Genomic DNA, 24,556 nt, shown 5'->3' with positions numbered 1-24,556 from the left:
ACCAAACATTTGCAGCAATTGCAGGTTTCATTTGCATATACGACGCTACCCAGAGACAGAGAAGGGCCTTTCTTCCCTTCACCGTGTCATAAACACTTGAATTTCACCCTAGACCAAGTGAAACCAGTCTCTGAAATCAAATGAGTGTCATGTCCTGATTGTAATCTAAATGACTGTTCCTTCCTCAGCCACCAGGGATTACATTAATAGATGAATTGATGTCACTCTGAGTCCACACCTAAAGCAGGAAGTGGGGTTAATTTTGTTCAAATCACATGCCTGCTGCACAATGGGAGATTAATCCCCAAAAGGAAAATCTTGTTGCTCTTAGGAAGGGGAAAGAGAAATGGATATCTGTTATGCCACCAACAAACATCTACTTCCGAATTGAATGTGTATTACTATACCAAGCATGGAGAAAATTAAGTTCTAAGATTTTGTCCTTTAGATATAGAACAACAATAAGCACAGAAGTTTAAATATTAAATCACAAGTAGTCAAGGAAAGGCAGTGTAAATAAACTCAATCTAATGTGTGACAACAAGAGCAAAATGGTTAAGGGTTTGGGTCACAACAAACAGATTCACATTTCAGATACAGCTGTATGACCTTGTCCTCTATCTACATCATGGCCACAATGGTAGTATTTATGTCACAGAGATTTTATTTTGTGAGAATTGCATGAGATAATGTAGATAAAATGACTCTCCAAGTTAGTTGTAGAAGTTGTTTAGGTATTAGCTTAAGTAACATACTGAAGAAAACTCAAAAGACAGTCATCCTGAAAAAGCCCCAAATGAAGGTTAAAAAAGAAGAGGTAATTCTCATTAGCAATTATGTCAGTGAAAAATATAAAAACTCAATGCAACAAAAACTAGAACTAATTATTGTGCTTAATCCAGAGAACTGATATGTCCTTGCAAAAATGACTCAAGAGTTCACAGCTGGAATATCATGCTTTATTCAGCCCAAGTCATATAGTGCAGAAAAGATACTGCACATAGTAAAGATCAACTGAGAAGGAAACTGAAGGATTGAGTAGTGTGGAAGAATAAAAAGAAAAATGAAACATCTGATTGTCAGGGAAAGCTTCTTAACTAGAAGAGCTGTAAGTCTCACTAAGAAAGTGAAGGAAGTTTCAATATTTGGAGAACTTAAAAATTGGATACACTGAAAGTCTAATTCACATGGAAATAGCCATACATAAAATAATCATATAATAAATGTGTGTTGGATAAATATGAAGTTCTATAAATTATTAGATGTTAATTAATTTTTCCAAAGTGGACTGAGTTCCTGCCAGATGCTGTTCAGGAACTTGCAATACTTCAGTAAACAAAAGTTTCTATCTTCCTGGAGTTTATATCTACTAACTTTCTAAGTAAATAATTTTGTAATCTCAGAGTTCTCTTCTTTCAGAAATACAGACAGTTTGAGGGAATCTTGATTTCCTATAGGCCAGAAAATCATATTCTTTGTCTTAGTAACAATCTCCAGAGTTTAATGAAATAAATACAAATTATACAAAATATCAGCATTAACAACAGAGATAAAAGTTGGTCAACTGTAAACACATATAATCATGATAATTTTCAGTTTTAAACATATTAATATTTCACTTTAAAATTCTTACAGTTTTATATACTCTTGGCATTCATTGTTGGTACAATGAGAAGTGAAGTGAAGTCACTCAGTCGTATCTGACTCTTTACAACCCCATGGACTGTAGCCTACCAGGCTCCTCCATCCCTGGGATTCTCCAGGCAGGAATACTGGAGTGGGTTGCCATTTCTTTCTCCAGGAGATCTTCCCAACCCAGGGATTGAACCTGGGTCTCCCGTATTGCAGGCAGACGCTTTACCATCTGAGCCACCAGGGAAGTCCACAATGAGATGGAATGGTATTTCATTTGCAGTAGCATCTCTGCCCAAGGTCTCACTCCTGGAAATTCCCTGGTGGTCCAGTGGTTAGGACTCTGCACTCTACTGCAGGAAACACAGGTTTGATTCCTGGTTGGGCAATGGAGATAGATCCCACATGCTGTGCGTTGTGGTGGGGGGCAGGGAACTCTCACTCCTGCCCTATAACTTTTATAAAGAAAGGATACAATTTCTATCTACCAAATGGGAGTATATAATGAAGCCTAACAGAAAATCATGGACTTAAAAACATTATTTGTCTAATATTTGCAATGGAATTCCTCATAAGAAACCTATATTTATTTGGAAAATATATCTTGATAATTGTACTTGAAAGTAAAAAGTTCATTCCAAGATTATGAGTAAGGATTGTTTATTACTCTAGAGAGGATGGAGAAAAGAAAGAAAAAAGTGAATAGGGTGGGCTTAGCAAGATAGTAGAAGGGGATGTGACCTCTTCCCATGACCTTGTGAAACTTTAGGAAAGCTTTAGAATGCATGAAATTGTGTTGCAAATTGATCTTTTGTGGAAAGCAGCTAAGAAACTGAATTTTGGAACTAGGTCAGCAGAGCCTGAAACAAGGCATCCTACACAATTTCAGGGAAAATATCAGAGTTCAAATTGCTAGAAACTGGTAGGGAGCTTGGGCAGGGCACTGGACACTTCTAGGTCAGGAAGATTAGGAATTTATGCCAAGTATTCCTAAATCTTAGAGCATCTAGGTGAGGGCCAGAGACTTCTTGACTGGTTTATGGCTACAGGTGGATGTAGGAAGGCTCCCAGCTGACAACGGGGTTACAAATACAAATAAAATTAGTCATATTCCTCTTCTGCTGCTGCTGCTGCTACAGCTGCTGCTAAGTCGCGTCAGTCATGTCCGACTCTGTGCGACCCCGTAGATGGCAGCCCACCAGGCTCCCCCGTCCCTAGGATTCTCCAGGTAAGAACACTGGAGTGGGTTGCCATTTCCTTCTCCAATGCAATTAATTATACCTTTTGGTCTTTTGGCTAAGCATTTGGCATTGATGTTTGAAATATGGTGATGGATATACTCCGACCTTCACATACTTTCTTGGGGATTAATAGTAGTAGCTGACATTAAAGAGCAGTTACTTCATGTCAAGCGTATTAACACTTTATGAGGAGTAGCATTTTTGACGCTTATATCAACTTGTAGGTTGGTAGGTACTGTTCTCATCATTTTACAGATGAGGAACTGAGACTTATAAAGGTCAATGAGAACCACCAGACAAAAGATCAATACGGAAATAGAGAATGTAAACAATAGGAAAGACCGATTAGACCTAACAGACATGTACAGAATCGTTGCTGAATAATATGGGTGGTCACATAAATCTTAGTTATCAAATACCAAGCACCTAACATACTAGGCTGATGGGAAATTCTGTCATAATCATCACTGGGATTCTTTTTCCTTGGTTGTACCAGGGTCCTCAGTCTGTGTGTAGCACATAAGCCTGGGGAGGCCCCTGCATTTCCTACTGGTTCCCTTGCAGGGCTTACTGCTCTCTGGATCCAGGCTGCCTGGATCCATATGGTTCAAGATCTGTCAGAATGTGGTCTTCAAGCAACATCTGCTTTCATTTGTATAAAAATTTCTGAGATGAGATTTGAACATATTTGCTTTTTTTCTGCCCAGTAACTTTTCCTTATTTTGGTAACAGCACCTTGGTTTCCTTGGGAAGTACACCTCTTCCCTACTGTAAATTTGTTTGGCTTATATGGGAAGAATGTTTGCTGGGCTGGGCACATAACCCAATTCCAATGAACAGGAGCATTTTATCCCCGTGACCATAGTGATGGGTAAGAGATGCACAGAAGACCCAAGCCAGGTTAGTAAGACCCAGTATAGGAAAGATGAAACTATAGGGATAGAGGCTTTCTTTCTGGAGTTGCTGGGAGCTGGTGTGGGAGCCCACAAGACAGTGGAAACAGTCCAGAGAAAAGCAGAGTAGAGATGGGCCGAGATACAACATTTGAACTTCGGTTCTAGCCATGCTTGGACTTTCTAGGGAAGCCAATCAATAAGCTTTTGTGGTGATTTCACTTCGTACTGTGACTAAGAGAGTCCTAGGGCTTCCCTGATAGCTCAGTTGGTGAAGAATCTGCCTGCAATGCAGAAGACCTGGGTTTGATCCCTGGGTTGGGAAGATCCCCTGGAGAAGGGAATGGCTACCCACTCCAGGATTCTAGCCCAGAGAATTCCATGGACTGTATAGTCCATAGGGTCGCAAAGAGTCGGACACAACTGAGTGACTTTCACTTTGAGAGAGTCCTTACTCTTGGTCTCCACTGATGTAATGTGTTTCATGACCACAATGCAGGGGAGGGAAAAATCAAAAAGAGACAAAATAGACAGTAAGGTCTCAAAAGCTTCCCCTTCCACATACATCTTCCAAAGTAGAACAGTGTTTATTCAGACTAGATGAAAATAAACTCCTTCAAATTAATTCCAAAATTTCGATAGGTCAATTTGAAAAAAGCATACCCCAAATTTTCTGGATGTATTCTTTTGGGTTTTCTATTATATAGATTAAGAAAGAAAGAAGATGCATAAAAATAGGCATTTTAGCTGTTGCAGTTTAAATCTTTAAAACATTTGTTACTTGCCAAAATATACAAAGAGCAAGAGCAATGTGTGGGTATTTTAGTAGCGTGAAATGCCATATAGTTGACAAATGCCATGTTTGTCAATGTTGCTGATTTGCTCCTACAAAATGACATCTTCCTTTCATATCATACATTATATCAAATTGCCCTTCAGTTATTGCAAAGGAGATGTAAAAAATTTCATGATCATAGAGAAAAATTGGAAATTTCCATTATTGATGTTTTCATTGTCTAGAAAGAAAGTTGAAAGTTAAGTCGCTCAGTCATGTCCGACTCTTTGTGACCATATGGACTGTAGTCCACCAGGCTCCTCTTTCCATGGGATAGTCCAGGCAAGAATACTAGAGTGGGTTGCCATTTCCTTCTCCAGGGGATCTTCCTGACCTAGGGATTGAACCCAGGTCTCCTGCATTGCAGGCAGACGCTTTAACCTCTTAGCCACCAGGGAAGCCTCTTCATTGTCTAGACTCTCAGGTAAATGACTTACATTTTATGTGGATATTGATGGAATTTTCCAAAATAAAACCTTTATTTCAAAGACATAATGAATTTTGTTTTCTGTCAAATAGCTTTCTGACATTGCATATTTCCCTAATCAGCAACTATCAATATTACACAGAGTTCTGTCTTTTTTCCATTTTTGGTAGAGTGAGTTCTTAGCCTTGAGGAATTAAAAATCACTGATAGGAGAGATTTGGTGTCCTGTACAGTAAACCAGAAAGACTCTTACTGCTCTCAGAGTTTTCCCAACATCAAATCTTTAGAGAGTTCAAAGCCGTGTCTTTGAAGACACAAGTTATCTCTTGTAAATTAAAGCCTTTAGATGAAGAGTTTTTCTTATACTCCATTTTATAGACTCCAAACTCTCAAAAGAGAAAATATGTCAGGTTTTTATTAGAGAAAATCAACTAACTTCTGAACTCATTCAACATTCAGCATTTCAAATGATAGCATTCAAGTTGACACATCTATTAGCCTGAAGAAATGGAATTAAGAAAACAAACAAACAAAAAAAAACAAATACAACCATCACCTTCTGAGGAGAATACCTCTGATTCAGAATTGGGTAGTTTTAGGATTAAGTTTTGTCAGTTTCCCCTGACACCTCTCCTTAAAGGGGAAAGTTAATCCCCAGTTGATGCCCCAGATATTTACAATAAAGACTAAAATATTTTAATCTGCCAACAAGAGCTGCCTTAGTGTGCAGTTTTCCTGCCTTGATGTATTTATACCAAGCCAGCAAGGAGACATTCCTGTACCACATTTATTTCCACCTGCAGATAACTACTTCGGAACAAAACCCCATTTATCTGGCTTCAGATAGAAGAACTGACAACATATGGAAGAGAAGATGTTTTAAGCAGCCAACAATTTATGGAGGAAATATTTTTTCCATAATTCAATTTAGGCTAAACTCTTCTATAGATTTTATATTCATTCTAAGAGAAAAACATACCCTTCCCATAAATCTCAGAAAATACATAAAAAATTTTTTGGAAACTAAAAATTTCCAGCCATCCTAAATGATTGCCCCTGTTATGTTGGTATATGTTTTTCCAAACTTTTTAAATGCACACACATACACACACAGAGGATTTCAGCACATACTTTCACAAAGAAAGCTAATAACATTGAAAAATTATTTCATGGTGGTATTCTAGATCACTTTGTGATTGACCAGATAGGATGATAAACTCCCTGGACAGCTGGCATTCTATTTTGTAAAGCATGCTCAGGAAAATACCTAGAGATACCTACTGTGAACTGCGTTTTTCAGCTTGAGGCTATAGGAAGGCACAATTAGAAACGAATCTGCTAGCCACTGGGATGAAGCCCTGGAATCATCCGTTTGCTCATGTGCTACAGTCTGTAACACGAAACCAAATATATGTTCTGCAAAGTACACTGGTTCTCCTTCCTGTATTGTTCTGACTTTTCTTTAGTCTTTCATGTTGGACATCTTGGAACACAGCACTAACCCAGGTGGAAAATGGTTCTCTGTAGAAATTCCTTTCTTGGCCTCCATGACTATCTTCTTCTGGTTTCCTTACCTCTCTATTTTTTCTTTCTCTTTTGTTAGATATTTTTCCTCTCTGTCCTTTATTGATGTTGTTCTTCCCTATGGTTCTGCCTGTAGCCCTTCTTTCTTTCCAGGATTCTCCCTCTTCTGTCTTTATCTTCTACCATATACTCCTAAAGCTTTACGTCACACAGCTTGTGGAATCTTATTTACCTGAACAGGGATTGAACTCAGGCCTTTATCAGTGAAAGTGCAGAGTCCTAACCACTGGACCACTAGGGAATTCCCTACATACTACTTTTAAACAATTATTATGTGTCTCAAATGTTTACTTCTCTCTTGAGGTCCAAAGCTGTATTATTTCCAACTACCTACTCTGACTTTAATTTAGGTGTCCACTTTTAACTTTAATTCTCTCTAGAAAGTAGAGTCTGAGATAGGGCAGTTTATCTGGGGATGTGAACAGAAGTTGGGAACCAGGCAGAGGGGACATGGAAGGAGAGAGTGCTGTTTTAAGGGTGGTAGAGAATGCCGTGTTGCCAGTGGCCTTCTCAGGAGTCTTATAAAGGCTCACAAAAGCTCCACCTAAAAGACTTCTCACAGAGCACAAAAGGAAGAGGCTTTATCCATTGTCCACCTTCTCCCATTTTTTTGAAGATTGCCCCACTTGGTATTTCTTTCTTGACACTTCCGGTGGCTCAACTCTGGATGCTGAGTGGGCTCCCTTGAAACCAGCATCCCCTACAAGAGTCAGAGAAACCTATGGAAGGAAGAGATCATTCAGCAGCTTATGTCTGAGGATGGTCATCAGCAGCAGGAAGTGGGTCAACATCTATACTCAAGTGTTCATTCTGACTTGGCTGGAATCAGAGGCATAGCTGAGAGTTGCATAAACCTGGACAAGTAACCTAACTAATTTGGTCATCAGTCTCCCAACATACAAAATGATGATTTATGCTGCCCACCTTATGAAGCTACTATGGAGATAGAAGAGGTAATATATATGAAAGTGTTTTACAAACTCAAGAAACACTACAGAAGGTTAATATATTCTTATGACACCCAATTTCTCAAATAAAACCATCTTTTTAAAGTTTAAGGAGTTAAACTTGTTTTATGTTGACTTAATTTCCCAAGATAATATGATTATTCCTTTGGTTTCTATTATGGCTAGAAATATTTGCTGTTGAGACAAGGTCATTCCAACCACTTTATATTTTTATATAAATTGCTTTTAGTAGGATAATTTGTTCAAGATCTTCTTTTGTAGCATTTGGTTGTGCTTAGAATAGCTCAGTAATTAAAAAACAAAACTCTCTGGCCTGTAATATATACATATATATATGTATATATACGTATTCACACTAAGCTACCACAAATAGACATTTCATGAATAGCACTGATACTCATTTATAGTGTAAATTTGAAAAGCATTGCAGGAAGGACAGATAGAAGATAGGCTAGAACGCCACATGATATGCTAGTTGAAGACACGAAAAGTATCTAGGATTTCCAAAGTTCTGATATAAAGGATCTGGGCTCCTATATAGGAATTATATAGCCTATAATTATTAAGTTCCTGGAAACTTCAACCAAGAGATTTTTTTACTTGTTTTTTTCATTACACATGATACAATTTTTTTTATTAAAGTCTATATTTTTACAAAACCCTTTCTTTGTTGAAGAATTTTCTTCTTTCCCAACCAAACAGTAATACAATATTTTAAACAAGGAGCTACGGTTGCTTTGTAAGGTTAAAAACAATCACCCATCTTTGCAAAAGAAAATACATTTTCCAATGTCTTTGTGGGCTAATTTTATGTTAATCGTGTCGACAGAAAGCAAGAAAGCTCATGGGCTTCTGTTTCTTTGAAGACTCACAGTTTATCACTCTCTCTGACATGTAGTTATTATGTTGTACATGAAAGTCAACTGTAGCTCGATGGGAGGTGTCCAGGAGATTTCATCCTTAGGTATAAAAGCTTCTTCCTTAGGAAATTACCTCAAAAGCATGCAATTTACTAACCCCTAGAGACATTTCATTCTGTAAATAGCTTCAAGAGAGCTCTCCTTATGTTAATTACAACACAAATTGGACTTAAGAATATCTGGAAGATAGTGTAAAATTACTCTGAAGTCCTCTTTCTTACAAAGGCATATATATGTGATCAATTTACCACACTTACAATATATAGTGTAATAAGATTACCTTCAAATTCCCAATGAAACCCAGTAAATTCACATTATGTTATAGACATGGTGCCAGTTGAGAATAATAGGCAGATAATGATAAGAGAAACATTTTAATTTTTTTCCCTCTAAACTGGCATAGGCCTTGGTAAGACCTATTTGATTGATTTCATATATAGGTTTATTATGCTGGAACAAAATAAGAAGTCCAAGGTTAAAATATTCTAGGCTTTCACTGTCCACACTTTATCAACAGAGACTTTGACCTATGGTCGATCTAATAAAACTGAGACCTTTCACCAACCCCTTATTCTAAGAAATAATTACGAATACCACAGGAGACCAGAAGGAAGCTGGTGGCAAAAGTGGTGACAAAGGAGGTGTCTACCCGAGGTGACAGGCTGCTCAAAGTCTCCATCTTAGACCCCGCATCTGTGGCTCCATCGCAGTGAAGAAGACAGGAAGTGTATGCTTTTCATCCCCCTTCCCTTACTTTATCCTATAAGAAAACAAATGTATAACCCTAAAGACAGCTTGTTCCAAATGATATCTAATTCTAGGTGACAACTGAAAAGCTGGGGTGACAGGCTCTCCTGCCAGAACTAGGCAGTTTGCTGCGTCGTTAACCTTTTGCTCCAAGACAACTTTTCTTTAGTTGATTTCTTTTCTTTTTGTCTTTGCAGATTTTATAAGTGCTTTCAGATCAGATGCAAATACAGATGTATTACTGCTTGACAGGCCTGTCAGTCTTCTGTTTAAAATGCTTTTTGGCACTTATGGTCTTAAGACTCATAATCATGAATTTTCACTTTAAATTATTAAGTCCTTTCATAGCTGTGCAATGCAGGAGACCCGAGTTCGATCCTTTGGTCAGGAAGATCCCCTGGAGAAGGGAATGGCTACCCACTCCAGTATTCTTGCCTGGAAAATCCCGTGGACAGAGGAGCCTGGTGGGCTACAGTCTATGGGGTCGCAAAGAATTGAATACGACTGAATGACAAACGCTTTCACTAACTCTTTCACAGTTGTTAACTGGCCTTTCAGGGGAGGCTTGATGGCATCGAAGCCTGAAGCTCCTGCTTATGGTTCAGAACATAGAGTGTCTGTAACAAAAGGCACTCAGACCCACTGCAAAACAGATTACTTCCATTCAGGAAATAGTCCAGGAAGAATGCCTATTCATCCAGACCACACCGAAGTAGACTTAGCATTTCTCAGGTTAGGCTGTGCTTATCTGTGCCCCGAACAGCTTCCATGGATCTTAAACAGTTGTCTGGTGCAATAAATCTCAGCAAGCTGTGTTGTTGAAGCTGCCTCTGTCACAGAGGAGGTAAATGAGCATGATTTATATTTACCATTCTGATCTCTTTTAATGGAAGAAAAACTGGGACTACTTCTATTGTGCATAAAAACTGCAGTAATGTTACAAATAGGTATAAGGTAATTATTTATGGAAGTCTTTCCACATTGTATCCTTCTTCTCTTGTCTGGCTAATGTTTATTTTGACTACTTGGCAAAGAGACTGACTTTGTTACAGGATGAGAGCAAGGCTGAATGAAGGATGCCACCCAGGTAGTTTCTAATAACCAAACTGTTGAGTGCTGCTTCTTTCTTTTCAGTATTTCTTATTTGCACTTTATGAACATTAAGCAGTATTCACATAAATGAGCTATGAACTGTTCTTTTCTAAGGACACTAGTAATGTATTCACAAGATCAATTGCATTTACAAACATACTGTATTTTCCAAATATCCTAGGATTTGGAATTAGATTTTACAATCAATCTGGGAGTCACTTGAGGCTCACCTGGATCAAGAGACTTTGTTGAAAAGAGGCAAACTGAAATTGTCCACAATAATTTTCCCCAGACGCTTGAAAAATCCAAATCTGATTCTTGCCAAATGGTCTGTGTCAGAGGTTGCTTATATGTTAAGATGGCTCTTTACACCAATAGAAAGAAAGGATTCAGACTAGTATTAGTATAAATCAGTGGTTTGCAAAATATGCAGGACTAGCCTTTTTTGGGGATGAGGCTTCTCTGGTAGCTCAGACAGTAAAGAATCCAACTGCAATACAAGAGACCTGGGTTTGATCCCTGAGTCGGGAAGATCCCCTGGAGAATGGAATGACTATCCACTCAAAGGAATGCTGCCTGGAGAATTCCATGGACAGAGAAGCCTGGTGGGCTATATAGTCCATAGGGTTGCAGAGAGTCAGACATGACTGAGCGACTAACACTTTCACTACTTACTTCACTTTCAGCCTTTCTAAGGGAGCTTCTTAACAAATGAAAATTCTCAGATACTACACAGTGCTACTGAATCAGAAAATCTGGGGATGGGGACCCAGCAATCTGTGTTTAACAAAGCCTCTCGGTGACCCTGATACCCACTACGTTTGAGAGCCGCTGGTCTAAATAAATCACAAAGAATTCCATCATAGTTGTTTTAAGCTTATGAGTAACATTAAGCATACGATGTTATAATTCTGAAAAAAAAATCTATGCAACTACTTGATTCACAGCTCTCATTAGGTATCGTGGAGATGTGAAGTCAAACTTAGAAAGTGTAATTTAAAAGTGTGATGGTGATTTAAACAAAAGACTTTATTAAATGTGTTATACCATCATAACACTTTCTTCTGTTTTGACTTCAACTATTTCAAGGAAAAAAAAAAGTTGACTCTAACTGGCAGAAAACAAGGTGAGTCATATATATACTAAATATTTATATTCCTATTTTACTTTGTTTTGTTTTTCTTTCTATATAATTTCCTGGTCTCCATGTTTGTTATTATTGTCAACATCCTGCCAAGATACACAATTTAAAGGTGGAAAGATAATTTACCTATATAGAGAGACATATGCTGGAAGTCAGTATTCCTATGAAAGTCATTCTCTCTCTAGAAAATTCCTACTATTTTTTTTTTTTTTTGCGACCAAAGAGAAGAAATCTACAGGGAACGGGCCCTGTTCTTGAAGGGCCCACAGACTTGAGGACAGGCTGGATGGTGTTTTTTCTGTGAAAGACAACCTTGGGGTCATTGTTCACAGAGAATGGTGTGGTTTAGGATTCTGAGAGGAAGAAAGGGGAACCAATGAGGCAAAGAGAAAAAATTGAAACGTAAATTTCATTAAACTTAACGGGAAAGTAAAGACTTACAATGGAAATTTAAAAAAAAAAAAAATGCTCTTCAGATTTGGCCATTTCCAAAGGGAAACAACACATTCCATTCTCTCTTTACATCTGGAGACAGGTTAATTATGTGTTCCTGAAGGTCAGGAGGTGCCCAGAAAATAATTCCTCTCAGGCTCAGGCTGGGGCTACAGTATACTCTCTCCTTAGTTTGGTAGAAAGAACCATAAACCAAGAGCCAGATAAATCAGGTTCTACCTCTGGTTTAGAGACATTGGGGAAATAATCCAGCAATCCCTGCCTCTGTGCCTACTCTTAACTTTTAATTTGTTTTTTATCTGTCCAATGAAGGGATTGTGCCAGAGAGATCTGATGAGAATATCCAGCTCAACCAATCTGTGATTCTGCCATTGTCTGACTGTTAGAGTGAGAACTATTGCTATTGATGACTTCCTAGCTTAAATGTAACTTACTGTTGTGTTTGGAGAAAAGATGATTTTGGCTAGTTATCAGGAAACATGTTTTATGAGCACTGCTTTCTGCATTTGTGATGGATTTATACTAAGCCACCCACTCTTTCACTCTATCCTCATTGTGAACAACAGTATATGTTCACTGTCTGGGGTTAAATGTTGAACTTTCAGTTATGAATCAGAGGAAAGCCCTCACTTAAACTTCATGTTTATGACATTGACCTCATTAGCACTGAACTTCAACCTCCAATCAGCTGAGTTAACCAGCCACAAATACTTTAGGGGCCCAAGATAAAAGAAAGTTCCCTGATTGTTCAGTCCAGTTGTATTTATCAGATGCGTGAATTTGGATAAGCCACTTAAAGCCTCAGTTTCCTCAAATATAAAAGGTCCACCATGATTTGACCTTGCAGGGTACTTGTGAGTTTCGTCATTTAAACCCTGTAAATGAGATTCTAGTTCTTAGCAAGTGCTCAATAATTGATAGTTAGAAGTGGTGTAGGAGATTGAATTGAAAAAATGGAGTTTGCTTTTTGATATATAAGAAACTTAAAATAACAAGACAGATTATATTAAAACACAAACGTAGAGACGGATACCTTTTCATGTTTGCAGCTGGAAGAAAATGAAAGTGAAAGTCGCTCAGCCCTGTCCGACTCTTTGTGACTCCCTTGGAATTCTCCAGGCCAGAATACTGGAGTGGGTAGCCTTTCCCTTTTCCAGGGGATCTTCCCAACCCAGGGATCAAATCCAGTTCTGCATTGCAGGTGGGTTCTTTACCAGCTGAACCAGGAGGGAAGCCCAAGAATACTGGAGTGGGCAGCCTATCCCTTCTCCACCGAATCTTCCCAACCCAGGAATCGAACCAGGGTCTCCTTCATTGCAGGCAGATTCTTTACCAACTGAGCTATGAGGGAATCCCCAACTGGAAGTAGGGAACCTAAAAGGCAGATTGACACTGCTCCTTCCTCTCCTGGCCTCATATGTAGGCAAATGCAAAATAGTCAGAATGCAAATAATGAGAGTAAGTAGTCAGGATTCTCAAATCATTTCCATCTCCTTCTGGAATGAATCTTAATCTGTGAATGCAGACATATAAACTAATTTTTAAAATCTGTTTTGAGAAGGAATCTCTTAGCTATCTCCTTCTCTCCATCTCCTTCTTTAGAATACCCATGATAACAGTGATCTTTAGATAAAGAGGAAATGAATGCAAGAGTGTACTTTGTCCACACACAGAAGGAAAAGCTGGGTAGAATGCTGTCCAAGGGTATTTAAATTCTATACTTGCAGAATAACTCCTTTTCATGTATGTTATTTGTTAATGTATAGTAAGTACCAAGTCTCTGTGTTTGCACACGAAAAATGGGAACTTCTGCTCCCACTGCTGTTTGGGTGCAGGTGGCTGGAGCAGAGTGAGTGAAAGGGAAGAAGGAAAGGACTTTAGGCAGGTAAGCAGGGCCTAGAATATGAAGAACTTCTAAAGCTAGAGTAGGGAGTTTGGGTTTTATTGTGAATGTGATGGAAACCCATTGGAGGGTCTTGAGCAGAAGACAGATAGGAATTGTTTACATTTAGAAAAGATTGTTCTAACTGTTTTTGTTTGGAGAATAGATTGTCAGGGAGCAGTGGTAGAAACTGAGAAATGAGGGATGGGCTACAAGTTCAAGGGTCAATACTCCACAGTTGCTGCTCAGTAAATTCATCATGATTTGGCAGGTCTACAAAACTGATAACAGAAAGCCTTCCTTTTAACAAAATTACAGAGTCACACAAAGAGTGTTCCATCTAAACCTGATAATATGCACAAAATTCATAGTAGAAAAGAAATAACTCACAGAACATTGCTGGTAGAATTAAGTCTTTGCCATTTCAACGTATTCGTATCTATTATAATCTTTTATTTAACAAGCAACTATGAAGCCATTAAGCTCCTCTTTAAGAAAAAAGTTTCAAAATTTTTTGAAGACTTGTATCTTTCAGTAAATTTTGGACTTTGCCATTTTTCATACATAAGGTTACAGGGAACTTCTCATTCTTTTGAACTGTGAAAAATTAGCATCATGAATGAAATAGCAGCAGAATCTACAATAAATTGATATTACATGCATCCAGATTCCTTAGAGATGTTCTGATTTCTCTGACAGTCTGCCTGCACCATGGTCCTGTTAGGTGGATTGACCTCACCTTACAGAGTAAGTAAATCCTATTCTTTCAAGTTGCAACAACTGAAGGGATTGAGTTATTTGGCTTTGAAAGGAAAGTTATTCTTCTGAGCCTCTTGTACCATGAAAGACATAAGGCCTTCCACGGAAGCCTAGGTCTTCAAGGCTATAGCATCTGGAACTCATTCCTGAACAACTGCCCAGCTTCCCTGTATAAACATCGCCTTTTTTCCCTTCATCTTTCTTTCTGATGTTAAATGCAAAATGCTGGTGAGAAATCTAATTTTGATAATCAAGGAATATTTACTTGAGAAATTTACATCGCAAGCTTCTTCCATCCTCATAAAGCCCCAAAGATGGAAATAAGCCCTAAACAGAATGCCTGTTATTTAACTAATCTCAGAGGATTTCCTTTTTTTTTTTTTTTTTTTTTTAAAGCAATCAGTATAGATAGAAATGTTTAGAGCACAGTTAGAAGATGTACAGGTCAATCTTCGAGACCAGTGGAAAATGTGGACATGTTTTTATACTTGAGGTCTGAGCACTTAAAGGCTTTCTTCAATTCACAGTAACATGTCTTGGGTTTTTGAGGTAAAACATACATGCTCAAAGAAAAATCAGGTTTTCAACTACCGTCACTTGATGAAGAGCAATTGTTTTTTGAAATGATGGTGGTCATAAGCGGTTTCATTTCCAGACATAATCTCCTGGTGCTGGGAGATTTCAATTTCTTTGATAAGACAATCTGTTATACATTTTAAGTGTTTTTCATATACACAACCCTAAAGACATTTCTGTTTCTAATAAGATGCAAGAAGTCCCAAGTAAAAAATACATGTGTTCGAAGATCATTTAGCATTTAATATCAAGTAAGAAGTTTCAGTTTCACTGGGGGAAAAAAAAGCAAAGTTTGTCAGAAAACTGGTAATAACAGCACTGGTAATATTAATATTTTACTTTTTTTCCTTAATCAGTCTGGATAGAAGTTTATCACTTTTGTTGATTTTCCTAAAAACACAAACAAATCCCAACACCTTGCTTTTGGTTTTCATTGATTTCTCGTTTCATATGCTCATATTTAGTATTTTTTTCTCTCTGCTTACTTTCAGTTTCATTTGCTTCCCCCCCAACCCCCCGGTGGAACTTTCTTCTTTACTAATACAGGCATTTATGGAATATGTTTTCCTTTGCAGCATTTCACATATATTAATTAAGTCAAGTTGGTGTTTGGTGTTAGACACTTTATATTCTTATGAATATTTTTGAAGTTTGTCCTTGGGTGCTGTTAGGTTACTTAGGAAAAAAATAGTATGATCCTTTTGGGTTTTGATTTTAAGATTTGTTAGTGGGACTAGACCCGTATTTAACTGAGGACTAATTGTTCACTCTTGAAGTAAGAGCAGTCTAAGTATTCTGTGATGCCATCTGAGTTGTGAGGGTTTTTTTCTGTCTCACTGGTGAGACAGATAATATTTCTTGCCCTGTGTGAGTGCCATATATTATTCTTTTTCATTTTGGGGTGAAAATGAAAGCTAGCTTTCCCTAGCTTTAAGTGGTTTCCTCAGTTGCATGCAATTATCAATACTCCACTGAATACTCACAGGAGACCCTCTGAGGAACCTCTGGAGTTCCTTTCTCCTTTGTTTTTAGGTCCTGCAAGTTCTTGCTGCTTTTATTTCCCCAGAGTCTCATCATTATTTCCTCAACTCAGGGAATCTGCAATACACTGTCCAAGTTCTCTCTCTATGCCAGCAGTAAACTGGGGCATTTTGATCACTTTGTTTCTCTCTCGTCTCTCAGGGATCATTGTGTTTTATTGATAAATGTTCAGTGCCTTGAACACCATTGTCTAAGCTATTTTTGGATTTTTTGGTTGTTTCAGGCAGGAGAGTAGATCTGATCTCCCTTACTCCATTTTGACCAAAAGCGAAAATACCCCACTCATAACTTTTAAGATAAAGAACAGATATATCCTAATTTTCAAATAAAACAATTTACTGTTTGTGAAATCTTTATGATTGCAAGGACTGTTTCTTTTGAATCTGTCATAGTCTTCATCCACATGAAGCAGTCCAAAACTTATCCATCTTTCGATTTTTATCTCAGATGCTCTGACATTTTCTGCAACCAGAAGATTCTCCTCTGACTTGCCATTACTCTTTTTACTTCATCTATGTGTTTATTTTATTCCTTCTACTAAAGTTTGAACAGTTAGATGGGAGGTTCTAATTTCTTTTTTTTTTCTTTCTGCCACAGTAACATACACAATGCTTAGTACATTGTAGTTACTCATTTTCAAGGGGGAAGAGTGATGTCTGATGTGAAATAAAATAGTCAATTGAAACATTAGATAGTTATGATACTCCTCTTTTACAAATTTGATGTTTTAATTGTTTCAAGTTGTTGGTTAGAGAACCGTGTTATCTCCTAAAATATGAACATGATTAATAGATGCCCTATTAATAAATGACTAATATGTTTCTAAACATCTTATATTATTAGAAGGGGGGAAATATTTAACTTTAGAGACCATGACATGTAAAACAAAAGTGAGATCATTGTCTTTAGCTTTTGACTCTTAGTTTTGCTCAATATGTTTTTATAGATCAGTCTCCTAATTCAGTGATCCCTGTAACATAGCATACGTTCTAGAAGCAAAAAGATTCAACTGTCAGTCAGAAAGAATTTCCCTGGAGTTCCTTGAACTTCAATCACAGAGATTACTAAAATTTCTTCTTAGCCTAAATCTGCTTTATATTTGCCAGCATATCTACATTATAATAGATTATACTACAAATAGAATGATGCACCTATACATCACATGTGCACGTGTGTGCTAAGTCGCATCCGACTCTGTAACCCCATGGACTGTAGATGACCAGGCCCCTCTGTCCATGGGATTCTCCACGCAAGAATACTGGACTGGGTTGCCATGCCTAGTCCTCCTCCAGAGGATCTTCCTAACCCAGAGATTGAACCCATGTCTCTTATATCTCCTGCATTGGCAGGCATGTTCTTTACAATGAGTGCCATCATCACATACCAACACACAAATGTGCATTTCTTAGCATCTAAGATTTTGGACACATTTGGAGCCAATAAATACACCTTCTTATTCTTTTTCCTTCAATTGTTTTGTGTGATGGTAGTGAAACAGATGTCAATATTATTTTTATTGAAATGGAAAATAATTTGAAGGCAGAAATCAAATCTCTTTTTTACTAATTGAATTAATTTTCTCTATATTATTTTTTCAATGCTAACTGAAAGAGAAGCTGATTTCCATTTTTTCCCCAGCTAATAAGCGTTCATTGAGTAACATGAGATGTTCTTTTTTTCCTCTTGTTTGGGGTTAAGCCATGAATAAGTATGCCCTCCTTGCCCACAAGGAACTTGTATCTCTAGCAGGAGAATATGGACATGAAATACTGTATGGTGTTATAAGTGTTACAATAGAGATGCATACAAGTAACAATGAGGGCAAGAAAGGGCAAAGAATTATGATACAACAACAGGCCCTCCACAAAGGAGATGATTAAGCTGAATCTTCAAGAATGAGTAAGACTTTATGAAAGTATTCTAGGCAGAGCAAATAATCTAAACCAAATATAAACCGAGAAGCATAATACTTCTTGGTAGTCCATGAGAATCACCAGCAATTTGATACAGTTAACTCATGGGGCAGAGGAAAAAGTAGTTAAAAGTGGGACAGAGCAGGGTGTAAAATAGAGGAGATTCAAAAGATAGGCAGGGGTTAGGGAGTGAAGGTCCTGGATTTCATTCAGCGAAGTTTAGCTTAGCAGGGCTTCTCAGGGGAGGGTGCAGTTGACATTTGAGCAGGACAAGTCTTTCTTGTTTGGGATTTTCCAAGGCTTGCAAGGTAGCCAACCTCTCTGCCCTCAACTCACTAAATGCCAGTAATGCTCATTAGTCCCTGGACAACCAAAAGTATCCTCCACCCAATATTCCCAAACAGCCCCTAGGAGTGGTACCATCCCTGCTGGAGCACCACTGAAGGATGGAGAGCTGATGAAGGTGTTAGAGAGAGCAGTTGCGTACTTAGATCTCATTTCTCTTTTTCCTTATTCTTACCCTCCTTCTCTCATTTTCTAGAACTATGCAATTAATATAGAGAGGGCTATATAGCCGAGTCTCTATGACTATGAGAGCCATTCTTCTGTTTTTTGAAAGAAGGATGTACAAAGATTTATTTCTAATGCTGGGATAACCTTTACATACTGAAAAAAACTCGTATCACCAGAGTGGTTTCTCAAAAGCTTAAAAAATACTACACAAGTGACCTATGATGACTGAAAACAAATTAGAAAACATAAATTAACCTGGAGAAAATGGAAATCAACCATACTTGCTCAACCAGGAATGACTATTTAACATTGTGCTCTATGTTCTTTTCTGTTTCGTGTCTATTATTATACAGAACCATCTTTCCAGGTCAGTAAATGTTCACACTGCATGTTTAGATGGATGTCATAGGCCATGATATAAAGGTGCTATAATTTATCCAACTACCATAACACTTTAACATCATATCAATTTTCCACTATAAACAATTTTCATTTTTGTAATAAACCTCTATGTGCATCTGTCTGTTTTCTTAGATAAATTCCCAGAAGTGAGTCAAAAGGTCTTTGCATCTTAAGGCTTTTAAATACCTATTTCCCAATTTTCTCCCAGAAGATTTTTTTGACCAATCAGCAATACCAAAGGTGACAGTTGGTCACATCTTCAGTAGACACTGCTTTCATTTAAAAAAAAAAAAAAAAGTTGTTTTTTTTTTTTCCTTTTGAAACTGCTTAGCAATTGGATCACATGCATGGTGGCTCAGACAGTAAAGAATTTGCAACTGGGTTAAATGAGCACTTCGGAGTAGAGTTCTGCCTGAGCGCGGCAGTTCACTCTGGGGTCATGGGGCAAGGTGGCCATACCCCCGAGGGCAGTCGCTTCTCTGCAACGCCCTCCTCTGCTATCAGCCTAGCTCTGCTCATCCCCTTTTCTGGGAACTACTCTCCCACCCACCTAGCTACCAGGCCATTCCAAGGCCACGTGTCTTTGTCACCATTGCCACAGGGGGCTGGAGCAAACGAAGGTGGGTGCTCTCCTCAAGCTGTGACTATGAGTGATCAGTCCCTTCCCCAGAAATTCAGAATTGGGATCCAGAAATCCTTTCCAGGATCTCTCCGGGTAGCTGAACCTGCATCGTATAAGCCTGGGAGCTCTCGGTTTGTTTATTTTCTGTTTGGGAGTTGGATCCACAGCAGATGCTGAGAGATAGTCGTGTGGGAAGAGAATGATGCAGCAAGAAGCAGAGATGAGGGAACACCCTCATGACACTGGACTCTCTGGTTCCAGTCTTTTCTGAGGCAAGGGTGCATCCCTGCCCTTAGGTTCTACAGGTCATGTCCTAATGCTTGTCATAAATTTGTTTTTCTTTGCTTAAACTAACACAGTTGGTTTCTTCTACTTAAAAATCAATGAATGTAAACACATGTGATTCCCCGCCCGGGGGGCATGCAGAAATGCTTGGAGCCAAGCGTCTTCTCTGTATCAATTGAGGCCCATTGAGCCAGTAGTACTGGGGTATTAAAGTTAATGTGACTCACTTGTGCCTCTAGGCTGGTGCGGTCTAGGGACATCTAGGTTACACATTTTCAAACACATAAAAACCAGACACAGACCTTATTGCAAAATCCACATTGTCTGTAATGTAAAAACAAATCAATTTCTCGGTTACTTTCAACTGTTCTTGAGACCAGAAAGAAATGTTTCCCTGGAGTCGTTATAGAGGAGACTCTGTGCAATGTACTGGAAAAAAGCACAATGCCAAGAAATCATACTTTTTAGTATATTTGTCCTCATATGTAGGTCCCCAGCTGAGACCTTTGCTTTAAATGAGCTCTTGGTAAGATCAAAGAGCAAAATAAACAAAGATTTCCCTCCACTGGGTCCAGGCATTACCTCAGAATAAAAAAGAACTCAAAAGTAGGCTGTAGAAATCAAACTTCTCAGGGAATTTACTGGGTCTTCTCTTCGTTAGAGTCATTAGTTAGGCTGGCAATCAAAAAATCCCCTTTAGATTAGAATTATCTCTCCCAGTCAAGGAGAACACATGCATAATGCAAATAAGATTAGACAGCTCACAATGAAAACACACCTTAGAGGACCAGAGGGGTGTCTTCTTGGTTCATACCAAAGCTAACGATCTGTCTTGGGAGTCTGGATAAAATGTGACTGCTTATGGATTTTTCTAGAAATAGCCAAAGATTTAGTAGATTAAATATTTGATCTTTTATTATTTTTTTTTAGTACAAAAATCACAGCCGAGCAACTTGAATTGTTTTTCTACTTAATCCTTTTAAGACTATTGTATAGTCACTAAATTGTGTCTGACTTTTTGCGACCCCATGAACTGGAGCCCTCCAGGCTCCTCTGTCCATGGAATTTCCTAGGCAAGAATACTGAGGTGCATTGCCATTTCTTTCTCCAGGGGACCTTCCCAATCCAGGGATCCAACCCTTGTCTCCTGCATGGGCAGGCAGATTCTTAACTACTGAGTTGCCAGGGAAGCCCTCTTTTAAGTTTAGCCTCTCTTCTTTTTCTTGCATATTTGCTACTCTAGCTTTCTATGATAAAAATAATTCATGTCTATACATAAAATTTTAATCATTTAAAAGAAAGCAAAATAGAGAATTAAAAGTCTGGTGATCACTGTCTTCATCTATATTTTCATTTTGTAGAGCAAAGCAGTTTATAGTTTCTCATGTTTGTGCCAGAAACTTTCAATGTATTTATTAGCACATGTGTGATTTACACATTTCTCCCTCATCAAATGACATAGAAAGTCACCCACGGTATGTTTGGCAACAAAGTGTTGCAGCAAAGCAACATATACTATATACACACCCATATTTATGGCAATAGTAACATGATAGTATATATCTTCCAGATGTACAAGCTGGGTTTACAAAAGGCAGAGGAATAAGAGATCAAATAGCCAACATCCATGAGATCATAGAAAAAGCAAGAGAATTCCAGAAAGACATCTGCTTCATTGCTATGCTAAAGCCTTTGACCTTGTGGATCACAAAAAAACGTGCAAAATTCTGAAAGAGAAACCAGACCACCTTACCTGCTTCCTGAGAAACCTGTATGCAGGTCAAGAAGCAACAATTAGAATTGTACATGGAACAATGGACTGGTTCAAAATTGGGAAAGGAGTATGGCACGACTGTATATTGTCACCCTGGTTATTTAACTTACATGCAGAGTTCATCATGTGAAATGCTGGGCTGGATGAATCACAAGCTGGAATCAAGATAGCTGGGAGAAATATCAATAACCTCAGATATGAAGATGACATCACCCTAATGGCAGAAAGCAAAGAGGAACTTAAGAGCTTCATAGTGAAGCTGAAAGAGGAGAGTGAAAAGACTGGCTTAAAACTCAGCATTCAAAAAACTAAGATCATGGCATCTGGTCCATTATTTCATGGCAAATAGATGGAAAAACAACGGAAACAGTGACAGACTTCATTTTCTTAGGCTCCAAAATCACCACAGACGGTGACCGCAGCCACAAAATTAAAAGATGCTTGTGCCTTGGAACTATGACAAACCTAGACAACATATTAAAAAGCAGAGACATCACATTGCCGGCAAAGGTTCATATAGTCAAAGCTATGGTTTTTCCTGTAGTTGTGTATGGATGTGAGAGTTAGATGATAAAGAAGGCTGAGCGCCGAAGAATTGATGCTTTTGAACTTTGGTGCTGGAGAAGACTCTTGAGAGTCCCTTGGACAGCAAGGAGATCCAACCAGTCCATCCTAAAGGAAATCAGTCCTGAATATTTATTGGAAGGACTGATGCTGAAACTGAAGATCCAATAGTTTGGCCACCTGATGTAAAGAGCCTCCTTGGAAAAGACCCTGATGCTGGAAAGATAGAAGGCAGGAGGAAAAGGGGGTGACAGACAATGAGATGGTTGGATGGCATCACCGACTCAGTGGACACTACTCTGAGCAAGCTCAGGGAGATGGTGAAGGACAGGGAAGCTGGCATGCTGCAGGCCATGGGGTCACAAAGAGTCAGACATGACTTGGTGACTGAACAACAAATACATAAAATAAATTTGAAAAAAATACTGCACTGCTCTGTTAGTAGTGCTTACCTCTCAGAGACTGAGATAACAGCCTCTCCCCGAACTTTGTTGTATATTAATATCACAACATGTATATTTTATTTTTTAAAAGGTACTGACAAAAGTGAAGTGTACCATCAATTTGGGGAAAATATAACAGGCCACACCTATTCTTCTTTTCAAAACAAATGTTCATTACTTTGCACTGACTTTGCTCCTTGTGACTCTACTTTCTAATTTGATTCTTTGTGACTCCTGTTCAATGATCATAATAATCCTCTCCATCATCTAATGAACATATACAGCAACACTTTGCCATTGATGTTTATTCATTCAAACATCTGCAGATGAAGATAAGAGCAATCATGCTGATATCTGTCAGAATCATGCTTTATGACAATTGAACTTTAGTCCTCATCGTCTGTCATACGTCTGCCTATAAATCACATCTTTACAGTAGCACCTCCGCTGCTAAGCCGCTTCAGTCGTGTCCGACTCTGTGCGACCCCATAGACGGCAGCCCACCAGGCTCCCCCGTCCCTGGGATTCTCCAGGCAAGAACACTGGAGTGGGTTGCCATTTCCTTCTCCAATACATACTCCCTTTTTCAAAAAAAAAAAGAGCTGCTCAAACACTTGTAAAAGTAATGAGTTCTTACAACTGATCCATCATTGGAGTGCCTCTCATTCTGTAGCAGAGATTTTGAGACCTGTGAATGTGAAGTGTACACTACCCTTAAAGAAAGAAAATCTTAAATATCTCCTGCTTAGGAAGTGAAGCTCATAATTTTCTACTTGAATATAGGTCTTGGGCAAGTTCCTTAAGACCCTGCATTTCCTTTAAGGAAGCAGTGAAAGGCTAACAAATTGGCAATCCCAAAATTAAAATTAGAGCCCTCACAAGTACTCCCTGTCCCTCCTATTGTTCCAAATTGTTCAGTGTAACAGCTAAATAGCAGTTTTAGCATCCACATCATGTTATTTAGGATCCAACTATAATTCCATTCCTAATTTCAATTACCATAATAATCCTCTGGTAGAACTTTCTAAAAGTCAAAAATCAAAGCAGTTTCTACTGAGAGTTCTCAGGGCTGCCTAATTACACCAAATCAGCATTCAGCCTATTGGTCTGTATGATTTCATCTGCACTCATGGTCTCGTGTGTCTCCTTTCTGATTCAGAGAAGTGAGGAGGGAATCAGGCTGAGATCTGAAGGGTAACTGGCAATTGTGAAATTGTTTTGGGTGAGGTTCCTTTTCTCTTCTACTTCAAAATGAAACTCAGGTGGTTAATAAAGAGGAACTGAAGCCTTGCCTTTGTTCTCGTCTGCTTTCTTTGACCTGGTCTGTCCACTGTGTATCTTTCAGTGTGGACTTTGATAAGCTTTACATTTTTTTGGTACTAAGAGAAAATTTTTTATTTCAGAGCCCAGATTTCTTCTCCTGACTTCAGTCAGGCTACTGAGTGATTTCATCCTTGTCTTCATGTTTTACCCAGTCCCTTCTCGAGTGAAGTGAAGCCGCTCGGTCGTGTCTGACTCTTTACGACCCCATGGACTGTGTAGCCTACTAGGTTCCACCGTCCATGGAATTTTCCAGGCAGGAGTACTGGAATGGGTTGCCATTTCCCTCTCCAATAGAACAAGTGGATTAACTCTACCATGTTATGAAAATTTAATAATCCCAGCAAACTTTCCATTTTCACAGGAAGAGTCTTTCTAGCTCTGATGTAAAAGACACTTGTTAGGACAGTGAAATTATAAAACCATCATTAGAGATGCTCTGATGGTTTGCTTGAGGATTCCTTTCATCAGAGATTATACTGTCAAAGTGGTCTATGGCCTCTAACCTGAATAATTTCAAACTTCT

This window comes from Bison bison, unplaced genomic scaffold (genome assembly GCF_000754665.1).
Source record: "Bison bison bison isolate TAMUID 2011002044 unplaced genomic scaffold, Bison_UMD1.0 scf7180017864490, whole genome shotgun sequence".
Taxonomy (NCBI): domain Eukaryota; kingdom Metazoa; phylum Chordata; class Mammalia; order Artiodactyla; family Bovidae; genus Bison; species Bison bison.
Note: the sequence above shows the minus strand (reverse complement) of the source record.